General features: G+C 43.9%; 1 protein-coding gene across 1 annotated transcript in view; it reads left to right on the plus strand.

The window, feature by feature from the left end:
• Positions 1-15,707, plus strand: part of PITPNM3 (PITPNM family member 3) — a 793,517-nt gene that overhangs the window by 212,258 nt on the left and 565,552 nt on the right. The window lies entirely within an intron of this gene.

The following is a 15,707-nucleotide window of genomic DNA, read 5'->3' on the forward strand; positions in this document are numbered from 1 at the left end:
TCTTTCCTCCAGATGTAGAGGATGTCCCCTCGTCACAGTCACAGTCCTGGGGAAAAATGGATGATGGGAGAAATCTCTGTACTGACCCCTGATATATTTATGCATAGTTATTAGATCTTACCTCATTCATTTTTTTCTAAACTAAATAACCCTAATTTAGTTATTAATTATCATCTTTCTGGGTACTGTAGTCCACCCATTCCAGTTATTACTTTAGTTGCCCTCCTCTGATCCCTCTTCAGCTCTGCTATGTCTTCCTTGTTCACAGGATCCCAGAACTGTTCACAGTACTCCATGTGTGGTCTGACTAATAATTTGTAAAGTGGTAGGACTATGTTCTCATCATGGGCATCTATGCCCCTTTTGATGCACCCATTATCTTATTGGCCTTGGCAGCAGCTGCCTGACACTGGTTTCTACAGCTTAGGCTACTTTCACACTTGCGTTCGGAGCGGATCCGTCTGGTGTCTGTACAGACGGATCCGCTCCTATAATGCAAACGCTTGCATCCGTTCAGAATGGATCCGTCTGCATAACAGTTTTTTTCAGATCTGATTTTTCACTTTGTGAAAACTCAGATCCGACAGTATATTCTAACACAGAGGCGTTCCCATGGTGATGGGGACGCTTTAAGTTAGAATATACTAAAAGAAATGTGTACATGACTGCCCCCTGCTGCCTGGCAGGTGCTGCCAGGCAGCAGGGGGCAGACCCCCCCCTCCCTAATTTTAATTAGGGGGGAGAGAGGGGGGCCGGCCGCACTGGCCACCAATGAGTTAAATACAGGGGAGGGAGGGGGGCCGGCCGCACTGGCCACCAATAAGTTAAATACAGGGGAGGGAGGGGGGGCCTGCCGCACTGGCCACCAATGAGTTAAATACAAGGGAGGGAGGGGGGGCCGGCTGCACTGGCCCCCAATGAGTTAAATACAAGGGAGGGAGGGGGGACCGGTCGCACTGGTCACCAATGAGTTAAATACAAGGGAGGGAGGGGGGCCGGCCGCACTGGCCCCCAATGAGTTAAATACAAGGGAGGGAGGGGGGGCCGGCCGCACTGGCCACCAATGAGTTGAATACAAGGGAGGGAGGGGGGCCGGCCGCACTGGCCCCCAATGAGTTAAATACAAGGGAGGGAGGGGGGACCGGTCGCACTGGTCACCAATGAGTTAAATACAAGGGAGGGAGGGGGGGCCGGCCACACTGGCCACCAATGAGTTAAATACAGGGGAGGGAGGGAGGGGGGGCCGGCCGCACTGGCCCCCAATGAGTTAAATACAAGGGAGGGAGGGAGGGGGGGGGGGCGGCCGCACTGGCCACCAATGAGTTAAATGCAGGGGAGGGTGGGAGGGAGGGGGGCCAGTGCGGCCCCCCTCCCTCCCACCAATGAGTTAAATACAGGGGAGGGCAGTCATGTACACAGTTCTTTTAGTATATTCTAACTTGAAGCGTCCCCATCACCATGGGAATGCCTCTGTGTTAGAATATACTGTCGGATATGAGTTTTCACGATCTAACTCAAATCCAATGGTATATTCTAACATAGAGGACTTCCCGTGGTGATGGGGACGCTTCAAGTTAAAATATACTATCGGATTGGAGAAAACTCCGATCTGATGGTATATTAATAGGGACTCCTGACTTTACATAAAAAGTCAATGGGGGACGGATCCGTTTGCAATTGCACCATATTGTGTTAACGTCAAACGAATCCGTCCCTATTGACTTGCATTGTAAGTCTGGACGGATCCGTTTGGCTCCGCACGGCCAGGCGGACACCAAAACGCTGCAAGCTGCGTTCGGGTGTCCGCCTGCTGAGCGGAACGGAGGCCAAACGGTGCCAAACTGATGCATTCTGAGCGGATCCGCATCCACTCAGAATGCATTGGGGCTGTACGGCCGCTTGTGAGAGCCTTCAAACGGAACCCCGAACGCAAGTGTGAAAGTAGCCTAAGTTTGCTATCGACTAAAATTCCTAGGTCATTTTCCATGTCAGTGTCACCCATTGTTTTACCATTTAGTATGTATTGGTGACATGTATTTTTCCTTCCCATGTGCATAACCTTACATTTGTCAGTGTTAAACCTCATCTGCCACTTATTTGTCCAAGCCTCCAATCTATCCAGATCCATCTGTAGCAGTATACTGTCCTCTTCCATGTTAATTATTTTACACAGTTTAGTGTCATCTGCAAAAATTTATATTTTACTGTTCAAGCTTTCTAGAAGATCATTAATAAATATATTGAAGAGAATAGGGCCCAATACTGACCCCTGAGGTACTCCACTAGTGACAGTGACCCAATCTGAGTGTGTACCGTTAATAACCACCCTCTGTGTTCTATCACTGAGCCAGTTACTTACCCACAAACAGACATTGTCCCCCAAACCAAGCATTTTCATTTTATATACTAACCTTTTATGTGGTACAGTATCAAATGCTTTGGAGAAGTCAAGATATACGACATCCATTGATTCGCCGCTGTCAAGTGTCGAAATTACCTCCTCATAGAAATTGATTAAATTAGTTTGAAATTATGAGACACCGTAACAACCTGCTCTATAAAAATACCACATGACCTAACCCCTCAGGTGAACACAGTAAAAAATATAAAATAGAAACGGTGTCAAAAAAGCCATTTTTTGTCACCTTACATCACAAAAAGTGTAATAGCAAGCGATCAAAAAGTCATATGCAGCTCAAAATAGTGCCAATCAAACCGTAATCTCATCCCGAAAACATTATACCCTACCTAAGACAATCAAAAAATAAATAAAACATAAATGGCTCTCAGAATATGGAGACACTAAAACATTATTTTTTTTTGTTTAAAAAATATAATTGTGTCATCATTGTATTAAATAAATAAATAAATAAAAATGAGACCCTACATAAGACAGTTGCCCAAAAAAACTAACAAAAAAAAACAGCTTTCAGAATATGGAGACAGTAATTTTTTTATTTTTTTTTAAATGCTTTATTATGTAAAACTGAAACAAACAACCAAGTCATTTTTGGCATTATCACGTCCGTAACAACCTGCTCTATAAAAATACCACATTATCTAACCTCAGATGAACATTGTAAATAACAAATAATAAAAAAGGTGCCAAAAAAACTATTTTTTGTTACCTTGCCTCACAAAAAGTGTAATATAGAGCAACCAAAAATCATATGTACCCTAAAATAGTACCAACAAAACTGCCACCTAATCCCGTAGTTTCCAAAATGTTTTTTTTTTTGGGAGTTTCTACTCTAGGGGTGCATCAGGGAGTCTTCAAAAGTGACATGGCAAATTAAAATTATACCAGTAAAATCTGCCCTCCAAAAACCATGACATTCCTTTCCTTCTGTGCCCTGCCGTGTGCCTGTACAGCAGTTTACAACCACATATGGGGCATTTCTGTAAACTACAGAATTAGAGCAATAAATATTGAGTTTTGTGTGGCTGTTAACCCTTGCTTTGTTACTGGATAAAATGGATTAAAATGGAAAATTTGCCAATAAGTGAAATTCTGAAAATTCATCTACATTTTCCTTTAATTCTTGCGGAACACCTAAAGGGTTACCAAAGTTTGTAAAATTAGTTTTGAATACCTTGTATTTTCCAAATGGGGTCACTTTTTTGGAGTTTCTACTCTAGGTGTGCATCAGGGGGTCTTCAAATGTGACATGCAACTTAAAATTATCCAAGTGAAATCTGCCTTCCAAAAACCATATGTCGTTCCTTTCCTTCTGCGCCCTGCCGTGTGCCCGTACAGCAGTCCATGACCACATATGGCATGTTTCTGTAAACTACAGAATCAGGGTAATAAATATTGAGTTTTGTTTGGCTGTTAACCCTTGCTTTATTAGCGTAAAAAATGGATTCAAATGGAAAATCTGCCAAAAAAGTTAAATTCTGAAATTCCATCTACATTTTCCTTTAATTCTTGTGGAACACCTAAAGAGTTAAGAAAGTTTGTAAAATCAGTTTTGAATACCTTGATGGGTGTAGTTTCCAAAATGGGGTCACTTTTTTGGAGTTTCTACTCTAGGGGTGCATCAGGGGGTCTTCAAATGTGACATGGCAACTTAAAATTATCACAGTGAAATCTGTCCTCCAAAAACCATATGACGTTCCTTTCCTTCTGCGCTGTGCTGTGGGCTCGTACATCAGTTTATGACCACATATGGGGTGTTTTATAAACTAGAAAATCAGGGTAATAAATATTGAGTTTTGTTTGGATGTTAACCATTGATTTGTTACTGGAAAAAATAGATTTAGGCTACTTTCACACTTGCGGCAGGACGGATCCAACAGGCTGTTCACCCTGTCGGATCCGTCCTTCCGCTATTTCGCCGTGCCGCCATACCGCGGCTCCGTCCCCATTGACTATAATGGGGACGGGGGTGGAGCTCCGGCGCAGCACAGAAATAGCGGAAGGACGGATCCGACATGGTGAACAGCCTGTCGGATCCGTCCTGCCGCAAGTGTGAAAGTACCCTAAAATGGAAAATCTGCCCAAAATACTGACATTTCATCCTCATTTTCCATAAATTCTTGTGGAACACCTTAAGGGTTAAGAAAGTTTGTAAAATAAGTTCTGAATACCTTGAGGGGTGTAGTTTCTAAAATGGGGTCATTTTTGAATGGTTTCTATTATGTAAGCCTCACAAAGTGACTTCAGATCTGAACTGGTCCTTAAAAAGTGGATTTTGGAAATTTTCTGAAAAATTTCAAGATTTGCTTCTAAACTTCTAAACCTTCTAACGTCCCAAAAAAGAAAAATGTCATTTACAAAATGATCCAAACATGAAGTAGACATATGGGAAATGTAAAGTAATAACTATTTATGAGGTATCACTTAAAATTAGAAAAATTGAGATTTTTTTTATAAATAAAAATGAAATATTTTGACTCAAATTTACCACTGTCATGAAGTACAATATGTAATGAGAAAACAGTATCAGAATGGCTTGGATAAGTAAAAGCTTTTTAAAATTATCACCACCATCCTTAAGGTGAAAAATAGCAGGGTCCTGAAGGAAACAGGTTTTATTTATTTATTTATAAACATTTTTTATTGAAAGCACTTGTATGCGACATTACATCACGAAATTGGAAATCAAATGAGTCAAGTGTCATTTTAACATACAGTGTCGAAAAAATACATAAAATATGCGTGTAAACAATATAAATACAAGGTGGAAGAGAAAAGGAAAAGGGGTGTGTGTAGGGAATTGGGGTAGTCCCGAATTGCAGAAAAGACCTTTCTGAAGCTGAAATACAATCACATCAAGAGAGAAAACCACAAAACTCACGCCATGATCTCCATATCCTTGTGAATTTAGTTGTGCGTCTGGTCTCCTATCCTGCAATTTGCTCCAAACTATAATTGTCGGGACATTTTGCTAGCCAATTGGCCAGTGGGGGGGGGGGGGGATTTTTTCCGCCAGTACGTGGCAATAAGGATTCTAGCTACTGCCAAAAGCTGTGTCATCAGAATTTTAGTATGGGCTGGGCATTTTATTTGGTCTATTAAACTTAATAAACACACCTGTGGGAGAGGACCCAACATACCTTGTTCCGAAAGGGGTCGATAGCCTGGCAGCTCCACCAAATATGAATATAGGAGCCTGTCTCCATCTCACATCTCCAACACAGCCGACTGACCTATGGGTACATATCGTGCAAAATCTCTGGGGTGTAATACCAGCGAGTAAGGACCTTATAATAATTCTCTTACAATCTGACTGATGTTGAGAATCTGGGGTCAAAGTAAGACAGCGCTGGAGGGCTTTTTGTGTGGATAACAATTGTAGATCATCCTCCCATTTCTTAACATAGTCAAAGGCTGCTGGCCCGGCAATGCAAGGGTCAATAGTCCAGATAATTCAAGTAGCAGACGACAGGCAGAATCGTAGTCAGGTAATGCAAGGGTCAATAGTCCAGATACTCCAAGTAGCAGATGACAGGCTTCAGCAGAAGTTACCAGGTATACAACCACACTTAGGCACTTCATGGTAAGTGAAACTGCCCTATATACCGGTATCTCCACCTCTGGGTGGGGTCAGTGATTAGGAGCCTGCTCGCCACTCCCATAAGAATGGGAGAGATGTGCCCGCGTACGCTACAGCGCACCAGATGATACCTGGCCGTGAGGACGGATGCGGTGGTATGCTGGCGGGTGCCTGCTTCTCCTGCGAGGTAAGCCAGCACTGGGACCCATGGCTCTGCAGTGTGCAGGTGATGATCTGCCACCCTGCGGTGAGGTCACTGACCCAATACTGACACTATGCGATCAAATGCTTTTTCAGCGTCTGTGCCAAGGAGAGCCAAAGGCACAGATCGCAGAGTGGCATACCTAATGATGTATATCAAATGAGTGCTGTTCATCCTTCCTTCCCTCCCCGTGATAAAGCCCACCTGTACACTATTTATAATACGGGGAAGTAGATCTTTCAATCTTATAGCTATCATTTTAGCAAATTATTTAAAATCAGTATTGAATAAAGAAATGGGCCTATAACTAGCACATACTGACGAATATTTCCCTTCTTTAGGTATTACAGTGATATAATGTTTAAAAATCTATGGAGTAGTGAGGATCGAAAAGTACGGTAGTAAAGCAAGGATAGGCCATCTGGGCCCGGGCTCTTATGTAGAGGGGTCGATTTGAGGACCGACTCTAGCTCTTTTATAGTAAATGGACATACTAAGGATGTCACTTGGTCCCCAGAGAGAGAAGGCAGCCCTGAGTCTATCTCCTGGACCCTGTCCTTTTATGCTTGTTGGGAAGGGGTCTCCCTAATATTATATAACGCTTGGTAGCAGGGCCGGTGTCAGCACCCGGCATACCTGGGCAAGTGCCAAGGCTCACTGCTCCTGGGGGTGGCCCACTGAGCTGCTATGAGCACTTCCATCAATACAGATGGAAGTGCTCATTGCTGGAGCGCAGGGAGCTGCAGTCATTTCATTCACTAACCCGCAGCTCCAGGGGTGTGGCTATTGTGGAAGCCATTGCTTCGGGCCCTGAGGGCAGAAGGGGCCGGGAGCAGTAGCAGGGCTGCAGCGTCAGACTGGAGCAAGGAGCATCAACAGCATGCAGAGGCCGGCTGCTGCTGTCCCCCTTACAAGCTCCTGTGCTGCAGAGCTTCAGACATGCCCCCTCTTCACTCTGTTCAGCAGAGCAGGACATCTTGCCTGAGAAGCTTCAGACATGCCCCCTCTACACAGGACGTACTGCCTGAGGAGGAGAGAGACCGCAGGGCTGGAGCAGCAGTGTGAAGACACTGTGACTGACTCTTCTCTGTGGGACAGGAGGGAGGGGGGTCAGGGAACTCTTCAAGCTGCTGCTGGATGCTGTAGACCAGCAGCCTCATGCTATTTAGTTGTTTTACTGCCTCTTTAAGCAGTTTGTCTCCATGACATCTGCCCCCCATATCCTGTCCTATCTCATCCTCATGGAGCCCCTTCTGTCTCCTTTCCTCCCCCATGAATCCAGAGCTCCTGTTCCACCCTCCTATCTCCTATTGCTGCCCTGCACAGACCTCCTGCTACTTCTTCTTGTATGAATCCCACTCAGGGCCCCTTCCACCTACTTGCTGTGTGCACCCCTCCTGTCCATCCAGGGCCCCAGGTCCCTGTCTTGCTCCTCTGCCTCTCATTATGGTGGTGTGTAAACCGCATGCACCTTAAGGACCTTCTAACGTCACAGGGTCTAAAATAGGAGTATGTATGTTTAATAAATGACCCCCTAATTGTATTATTATATTATTATTCCAGGGTAAGGATAATATCTTTATAGTATATAGATTCTAGTATATTATACTGTGATGTGAACCCACGCCACGGGGGGGGGTTAATACAAAAATTTGCTTTGGGGCCCAGTCAGTTCTAGCTAGTGAGGGCCTCTTACACAGTATAATGACCCCAGTGGCGTCCACTGGGGGTCATTATTCTGAATGGAGGGCCAATGTGGGGTCATTAAACTGTGTGGGGGGCCACTGGGGGTTATTATACTGTGTGTGGGGCCACTAGTGGTCTTTATACTGTATGGGGGCCATTATATAGTGTGGGAGACACAGGGGTACATGTAAATTTAAAAAAAATGCCACAAGGGGGCCCACTGAGATTTATCACCCAAGGGCCCACATGAACCTGGAGCCGGCCCTGCTTGGTAGAACTCTCTAAAGCGAATAGCTATCTCCTCTGTTGTCATGAGAAGAGTGGAGGATGTAGTTTTGACAGAGTATATGTAAGTGCAGGATTTTCTCTTTTTGATCTGAGATAGCATAAACTTGGAGGCCTTGTCTCTATGGGCATAACATTTAAATCTCGCCGAAAGATATAGTTTGGCAGTACGCGCATTCAATATGTTTTTAAGGGTGGATCACAAATGATTTAACTGCTCTAACATAGCATCAGAGAGATGTTTTTTATGGATTAACTCGATTTCCTGGATTTATTTGTATAGCTCAGACAGTTTCTGTTCTCTTTTCTTTTTAAGATTAGCTCCTAAAGATATCAGGTGGCCCCTTACTACAGCTTTGTGGGCCTCCCAGACCAGGCCAACAGAAGCCCCAGGTGTGGAGTTAAGTTCAAAGTACTCCTCTAGTAGACCTGACAGCTTTTTGACATGTTCTGGGTTATCTAGCAATGTCTCATTCAACTTCCAGTTGCTCATGGGTTTCTGAAATTGTTTAGGTGTGAAGTCCAGGAACACTGGTGCAGGGTCTGAATGCCAATATAAACACTGGTACATGAAGTTAATAGTCGGTATGGTACAAAAAGGTAGTCTAGGTGCTGGTATGAGTGATGTGCCATGAAGTAGAAGGTGTAGTCCTTACTAGTGGGGTGGAGGGTTCTCCAGAAATGTGCGAGGCCCAGAGATGCCATAGAAGCCTTAACCCATCTCAGTTCAAGGCTAGAGGTAGCTAAGGCCCCAGTAGAGGAATCTAAAAGGGGATCCAGGGTCATGTTTAGATCCCCCCCCCCCCCAGAATCATCATCCCTTCAGCAAACTCCTGGAACAAGCAAGGTGTTGTACAGATCGAGGAAGATTGGGAAGTATTGGGGGAGTAAATATTCCCTTAGGTGAATGTCTGCCTCCCTATTGTCCCCTTAATAAAGAGGTATCTCCCTTCTGGGTCCACAAGAGTCGAACGCACCTCCAGCGGAAAGTTCTTGTGTAAAGCTATAGATACTCCTCTAGATGCAGAGGAGGGTGACGTACTGTGGAACCATTGGTTCTACTGGAGATGGTTCAGACGTGTTACATGACCAGCTTTAAAGTGGGTTTCTTGTAATAGTGCAACACTCACCTGGTGCTTGCGCAATTGGTGACATATTTGGCTTCGCTTGGCTGGTCAGCCCTCTGACATTAAAAGAACATACCTTAATAGCAGCCACGGGAAACCAGATCGAAACTTATGTAACTTCGTGTAATCTCTGCAAAATTGGAAAACAGCAGGGTTAGAAAAAGGTGTGTAAAGGGAACATGAAACTTGTAGGGTGTCAAACAAGTAGGTAACAGATAAAGCTGAACGTCTGCATATGAGAATTACAGCATCTCTCCCATGTTTATGGCAAGAGAGGTAGTTATTGGGGGTCGAGTTTGATTAAGAGTAGGGTGTATCTAGAGGGAAACAAGCATATAGATACAAAATGGGGTTAGAATCTCACATCTCTAGGGCCTCAGAGCCTGATATTTTTTAATTTACATAGTAGGATAAGGGTATAATTAGACTAGTGGTGCGACCCATGCACAGATAATGGCCCTATAGGAGCCACTTCTGGACCTCAGGGCTCTTAAAAGGCATCATTTTGCATTTGTAGATGGGAAAATAAAATAAAAAATAGACAGAGGTGGAGGAATAAAACAGAAAGATAGATAACTAAGAGGCACTAGGAACAAATCACTCAGGTTCAATGTGTAGTCTCCGTAGAGTCATCTTTTCCAGTTTCCTTTTCTGACACTACGATTTCAATGCTGCACTGGGTGTCCAGGCAGGAATCACAGGTATTGCCGCTGCAATCCCCACCCCACTTGGACGCACCTGTAAAGGGAAACTTACATACCTGCTTCCCTGTGCTGACTCCCCCCTCTCCTTCTCCTCCCAGCCTGTGAAGCTCCACTGTGCTCCCTCCCTTAAAACATCTGATTGGACACCACCTGCAGCCAATCACTGGACATAGTGGTGACCGGATCCCCTTGCATTATGAGACCATTTGCTATGACGTAAGGGGAACCACTCACCACCGCTCCCGGTGATTGGCTGCAGGTGGCATCAAACAGGAATTTTTCAGCGAGGGAGGGCGATGGAGCATTGCAGGAGGAGAGGGAGCGGGGAGCCAGCGCCTGGAAGAGAGTAAGTAAGTTTCCCTTTACAGGTTTGACCTAGTGGAGGAGGGTTTGCCAAAACCCCTCCATTCTTGCACAGCCCCTTTAACCTCCTAACAGACACAATAAAATTGGTAAAAACTCTCCCAAAGATGTCACTTTTTTGTTGTACATTTTTAATATATGTCTGAAAAATATATTATTGGCGTATAACTGAGAGGACACCATTGCATTTTTAACCCCTTAGTGACATTTTAGCCTTAAGGACCAGGACCTCTGTGTTCCTGCAGACAAAAAGTTTACATTTTTTCTTCTAAAAATGTGTCTTGATTTTGCAGGATGAGTTGTAGTTTTCTTAGGAAACATTTTGGGGTACATATAATGTATTAAATAACTTTTACTTTATTTTTAGGAGGAAAGATTTTTTGTGGAATTTATAAAATAATAACTTTATTCGTTGGGTCAGTAAAATGGTGATAATGTCAAATTCACACACACATACAGTATATATATATATATATATATATATATATATATATATATACACAGTGCCTTGAAAAAGTATTCATACCCCTTGAACTTTTCCAAATTTTTTCAAGTTACACTCACAAACTTAAACACATTTTATTGGGATTTTATGTGATTGACCAACACAAAGTAACAAGTATGTGTGAAGTGAGGAGAAAATTATATGTGGTTTTTGAAATTTGTAGTAAATAAAAATCTGGAACGTGTGGCGTGCATTTGTATTCAGCTCCCATGTCAATACTTTGAATACCCACTTTTCGCTGCAATTACAGCGTCTTTTGGGGTATGTCTCTACCAGCTTTGCACATATAGAGGCTGAAATTTTTGCCCATTTTTCTTAGCAAAATAGCTAAAGCTCAGTCGGATTGGATAGAGAGCATCTGTGAACTTCAATTTTCATGTCTTGTCACAGATTCTCAATGGGATTTAGGTCTGGATTTGACTGGGCCATTCTAATACATATATGCTTCAAGAGATCAGCAACCTCCGGCACTTCAGCTGTTGTGAAACTACAACTCCCAGCATGCTCCATTCACTTCTTTGGGAGTTTTGAGGACAGCCAAGCAAGTGTGCATGCTGGTAGTCATACTTTCACCACAGCTGGAGTGCCAAAGGTTGCTGACCCCTGATCTAAACGATTGTATTGTAGCTCTTTCTGTATGTTTAGGGTTATTGTCCTACTGGAAGGTGAGCCTCCATCCCAGTCTCAAGTCTTTTGCAGCCTCTCCCAGGTTTTCCTCCAGAATTGCCCTGTATTTAGCTACATCCATCTTCCCTTCAACTCTGACTAGCTTCCCTGTCCCTACAGAAGAAAAGCATCCCCACAGCATGATGCTGCCATCACCATGTTTCACAGTGGGGATGGTGTTTTCAGGGTGATGTGCAGTGTTAGTTTTCCACCATACGTAGCGTTTGGAATTTAGGCCAAACAGTACAACATTGGTCTCATCTGATCAGAGTACTTTCTACCAGATGTTTGCTGTGTCCCCTACATGACTTTTGGCAAACTACAAACGGGACTTCTTATGGCTTGCTTTCAAAAATGGCTTTTTTCTAGCCACTCTTCCATAAAGGCCAGATTTGTGGAGTACACAACTAATAGTTGTTCTGTGGAATCAAGGAATCAAGTTTGCAGACAGAAACTTTTTTTTTATTCAAGGTAACCACTAACATTTGTAAAATCTAATTTTATCCATGTCAAATTTGTCCACAAAATGTAGTAGATGTATATTGGGCTATCACTTAAAGGGTATTCCCGTCACATACAATGGGGGCATATCGCTAGGACCCGCACCTACAAAGAAAATGGTGCGGGGAGAGCTGTGGCTGGAGGACCCGGGGTCCGTCCACCAAGTGCTGCTCCCCGCTGCTCCCAAAGAAGTGAATGGGAGCGCACCGCACGGCCCCTGCTCCCATTCATTTCTATGGGGCAGACGGAAATAGCCGAGCCAGTGCTCAGCTATTTTCAGGGGCTCCATAGAAATGAATGGATTGTGGCTGTGCATGCGCAGTGCACCCTCCGTTCATTTCCTCGCTCCGTTCTAATTGTAGGTGCGGGTCCCAGAAGTGGGACCCACACCTATCAGACAACGGGGGCATATCCTAGCGATATGCCCCCATTGTCTGAGATAGCAAAACCCCTTTAATAAGCTGCTAATTAATAATGGTTAATTGTTTGAATAATTTTAACATGATTAATAGTTCAGACCCCTGGGGAGATGAAGGCCCTAGGGAAACTAGGGAATACAGTGCTTACATGTCAAATGTATGCAAATACAATATAGAAATCTATTTGAAGTGAACAGTAGATTTTATCTTCATGCTTCATTTCTGCAAATTTAATTGGAAGGGTTGTTGTGTGTTATGGCAAGTTCTGTGCTTACACATGTCACATTTATAGATGACATGATGTTTAGTATGTTAAAGGCCCGTTGCATGAAGTCATCTCCCACAAGCAATCACTATTAGGAATATTCTTCCATCTGTTATAGGTTCTGTTTACACCTAATAAGCAGAATGATAGACTTCCCTTCATGGGAGATCATTTTTACGTATGAATGAGTATTCATACATGCAGTAAACAATATTTTCTCCCATTATTATTTTGCTCATATACACTGGACAAGTATTGCTATATATACTCATTATTCTGATCTGAATGATAATCGCCTCATGTATACATCTCTTTAGTCTGCACTCTGCAAATATTTGAATTGTGAATTTTTTTGCAGATGGTTACTAAATATCAAAGTAATATATATATAGCCTGCATCGATCTCCAGAGCCAGCACCCCCATATCTGCCCATCACCCCCCTTCTGACCCTCCACAGTGCCATGTGACACTAAAAGGTATTTAGGGAAAGGTTAGGGACAGGTTAGGTTAGGCAGGGATATTCAGGGAAAGTTTAGTGAAAAAAAAAAAGTTTCAACTGTTGCATCACCCTAATCGGGTGTCTGGGGTCCACAGCATTTTTTGGGGTGCAAGTTATATATTTTTTCTCTGCGTACGCTGACTGTGGCCGGCACTCTTAGCGTCCGGCCACTGTTAGCGCATCGCACACACCACCGCTGATCAGCTCCGGACGGCTGATCAACGATTTTGAATTTTTTAAATTTTTTTCACCGTTTTTGGCCTTTTTTTTATTGTTATTTTTTTTCTGTTAGTTTTAGGGATAAGTCCGCGAACACCTGTGCCACCACACACACGCACACTAAATAAAGATTTCCCCACACGCACACACTCCCCTATGGCCTGCCAGATGTTCTCAGCTGAGGAGGCATACGCCCAGCTTGCCTTCGACTCCGAGAGTCCCAGTGAGGACGAGGATGACCCCTCTTTCCTTTTGTTATCGGCGTCCTCATCATCATCTAGTGATGATGATGAGCCCCCAAGGCGGCGGAGCCCCCTACCGGTCAACTTGTATGGTGTCCCCCACAGCATTTTGAGCCTGCAATTCCTGATTTTGTTGGCCAAGCAGGAATCTAGATTCCCACAGTGGGCTTCACTGAATATGACTATTTTAGTCTTTTTTTCAGTGACCACTTTGTGAATCTGATGGTGGAGCAAACGAATCTGTACGCCCAACAGTTCATTGCTCCTTTTTGGCTAGGGCCGGTGGCTGGACTCCGGTCAGTGCAGCCAAGATGAGGATGTTTTGGGGCCTAGTCAAAAAACCCAGTGTCAAGCATTACTGGAGTGGAGAGATCCTCTACCAGACCCCACTTTACAGTACGGCCATGACACGTACCCGGTTTGAGGCCATCCGGAAATGCCTGCATTATTCAGATAATGCAGCATGTCCCCCCCAAGGTGATCCTGCCTATGACCGCCTGTACAAAATCAGGCCGGTAATCGATCACTTTGGGGCCAACTTTTTGGAGGCCTATGTACCTGGAAGGGAGGTCGCGGTTGATGAATCTCTAATTGCTTTCAAGGGGAGACTCATTTTCCGCCAGTATGTTCCCTCTAAGTGGGCAAGGTATGGTGTGAAGCTGTACAAACTTTGTGAGAGTACCTCCGGCGAGATTCCCGTATTCAACCCCCAGAATGTTCCCCCACTCTGGGTGTTAGCGGGAAACTTGTGTGGGACCTTATGCACCCATGCTAGATAAAGGTTACCACCTGTACGTGGTTAAATTTTATACTAGCATCCCCTTGTTCCAGTCCCTCGCTGCCAGATCCACGTCCGCTTGTGGGAATGCGCGGAAAAATCAACGCGGCCTCCCTACCCACCCCCTCCAGGTACCTATCCCCAGGGGTGAGACCCTTGCCCTTACCAGTGGAAACCTGTTGCTGGTCAGATATAAGGACAATAGGGATGTCCTTGTACTAGCCACAATTCACGGTAACGGCATCACTCCTGTCCCTGTGCGAGGTACCACGGCAATGGTCCTCAAGCCCGATTGTATCTCTCTGATCAAGTCCTCAAGCCATATAATGCCATGCACAAAACCCGGGCATGGTACAAAAAAGTTGCGGTCTACTTTGTACAGGTTGCCTTGTACAACTCTTTTGTGCTGTCCCAGAGCGCTGGCAACACAGGGAAATTCCTTCAGTTCTATGAGGCAGTCCTCAAGGCCCTGATCTTTTCTGACCGGGAAAGAGCAGGCCGGAGTACCTCAAGAACTGGAGGTGCCCGGATCGTCCCTGGCCAACACTTTCCAGGTGTGGAGCCCCCATACTGGAAAGAAGGCACGGTCCCCAAAAAAGTGCAGAGTGTGTCACAGGAGGGGGATACGGAAGGACACCACCACTCAGTGTGACACGTGCCCTGATCATCCGGGCCTCTGCATTGACGGTTGCTTCAGGGAGTACCACACTTCCATGGTGTATTAAATTTATAATCCCCTTTCCCAATTTTAGTTCTATTTAGCCACTGATAATTGGAAAAAACGATGTTTCTCAGACTTGAGACACTAAAACAAAATTTTTTTGTTAAAAAATATTATTTTAGAAAAAACAAAATGAAAAGTTTACATATTAGGTATCGCCACGTCCGTAAGAATCTTCTCTATAAAAATACCCCATTACCTAACCCCTCAGATGAACACGGTCAAAAAAATTTAATAAAAACGGTGCAAAAAGACATATGGTAAATGTAAAGTAATAACTATTTTTGTAGGTATTACTATGTGTTATAGAAGAAACTTGGAAATTTGCTAATTTTTCTAAATTTTTGGTAAATTTGGTATTTTTTATAAATAAAACTGAATTTTTTTGACTCCATTTTACCAGTGTTATAAAGTACAAAATGTAAGGAAAAAACTATCTCAGAATGGCCTGGATAAATATACCCGTTTTAAAGTTATTCACACATAAAGTGACACTGGTCAGATTTGCAAAAAATGGCCTGGTCC

Source organism: Bufo bufo, chromosome 3, assembly GCF_905171765.1.
Source record: "Bufo bufo chromosome 3, aBufBuf1.1, whole genome shotgun sequence".
Classification (NCBI taxonomy): Eukaryota; Metazoa; Chordata; class Amphibia; order Anura; family Bufonidae; genus Bufo; species Bufo bufo.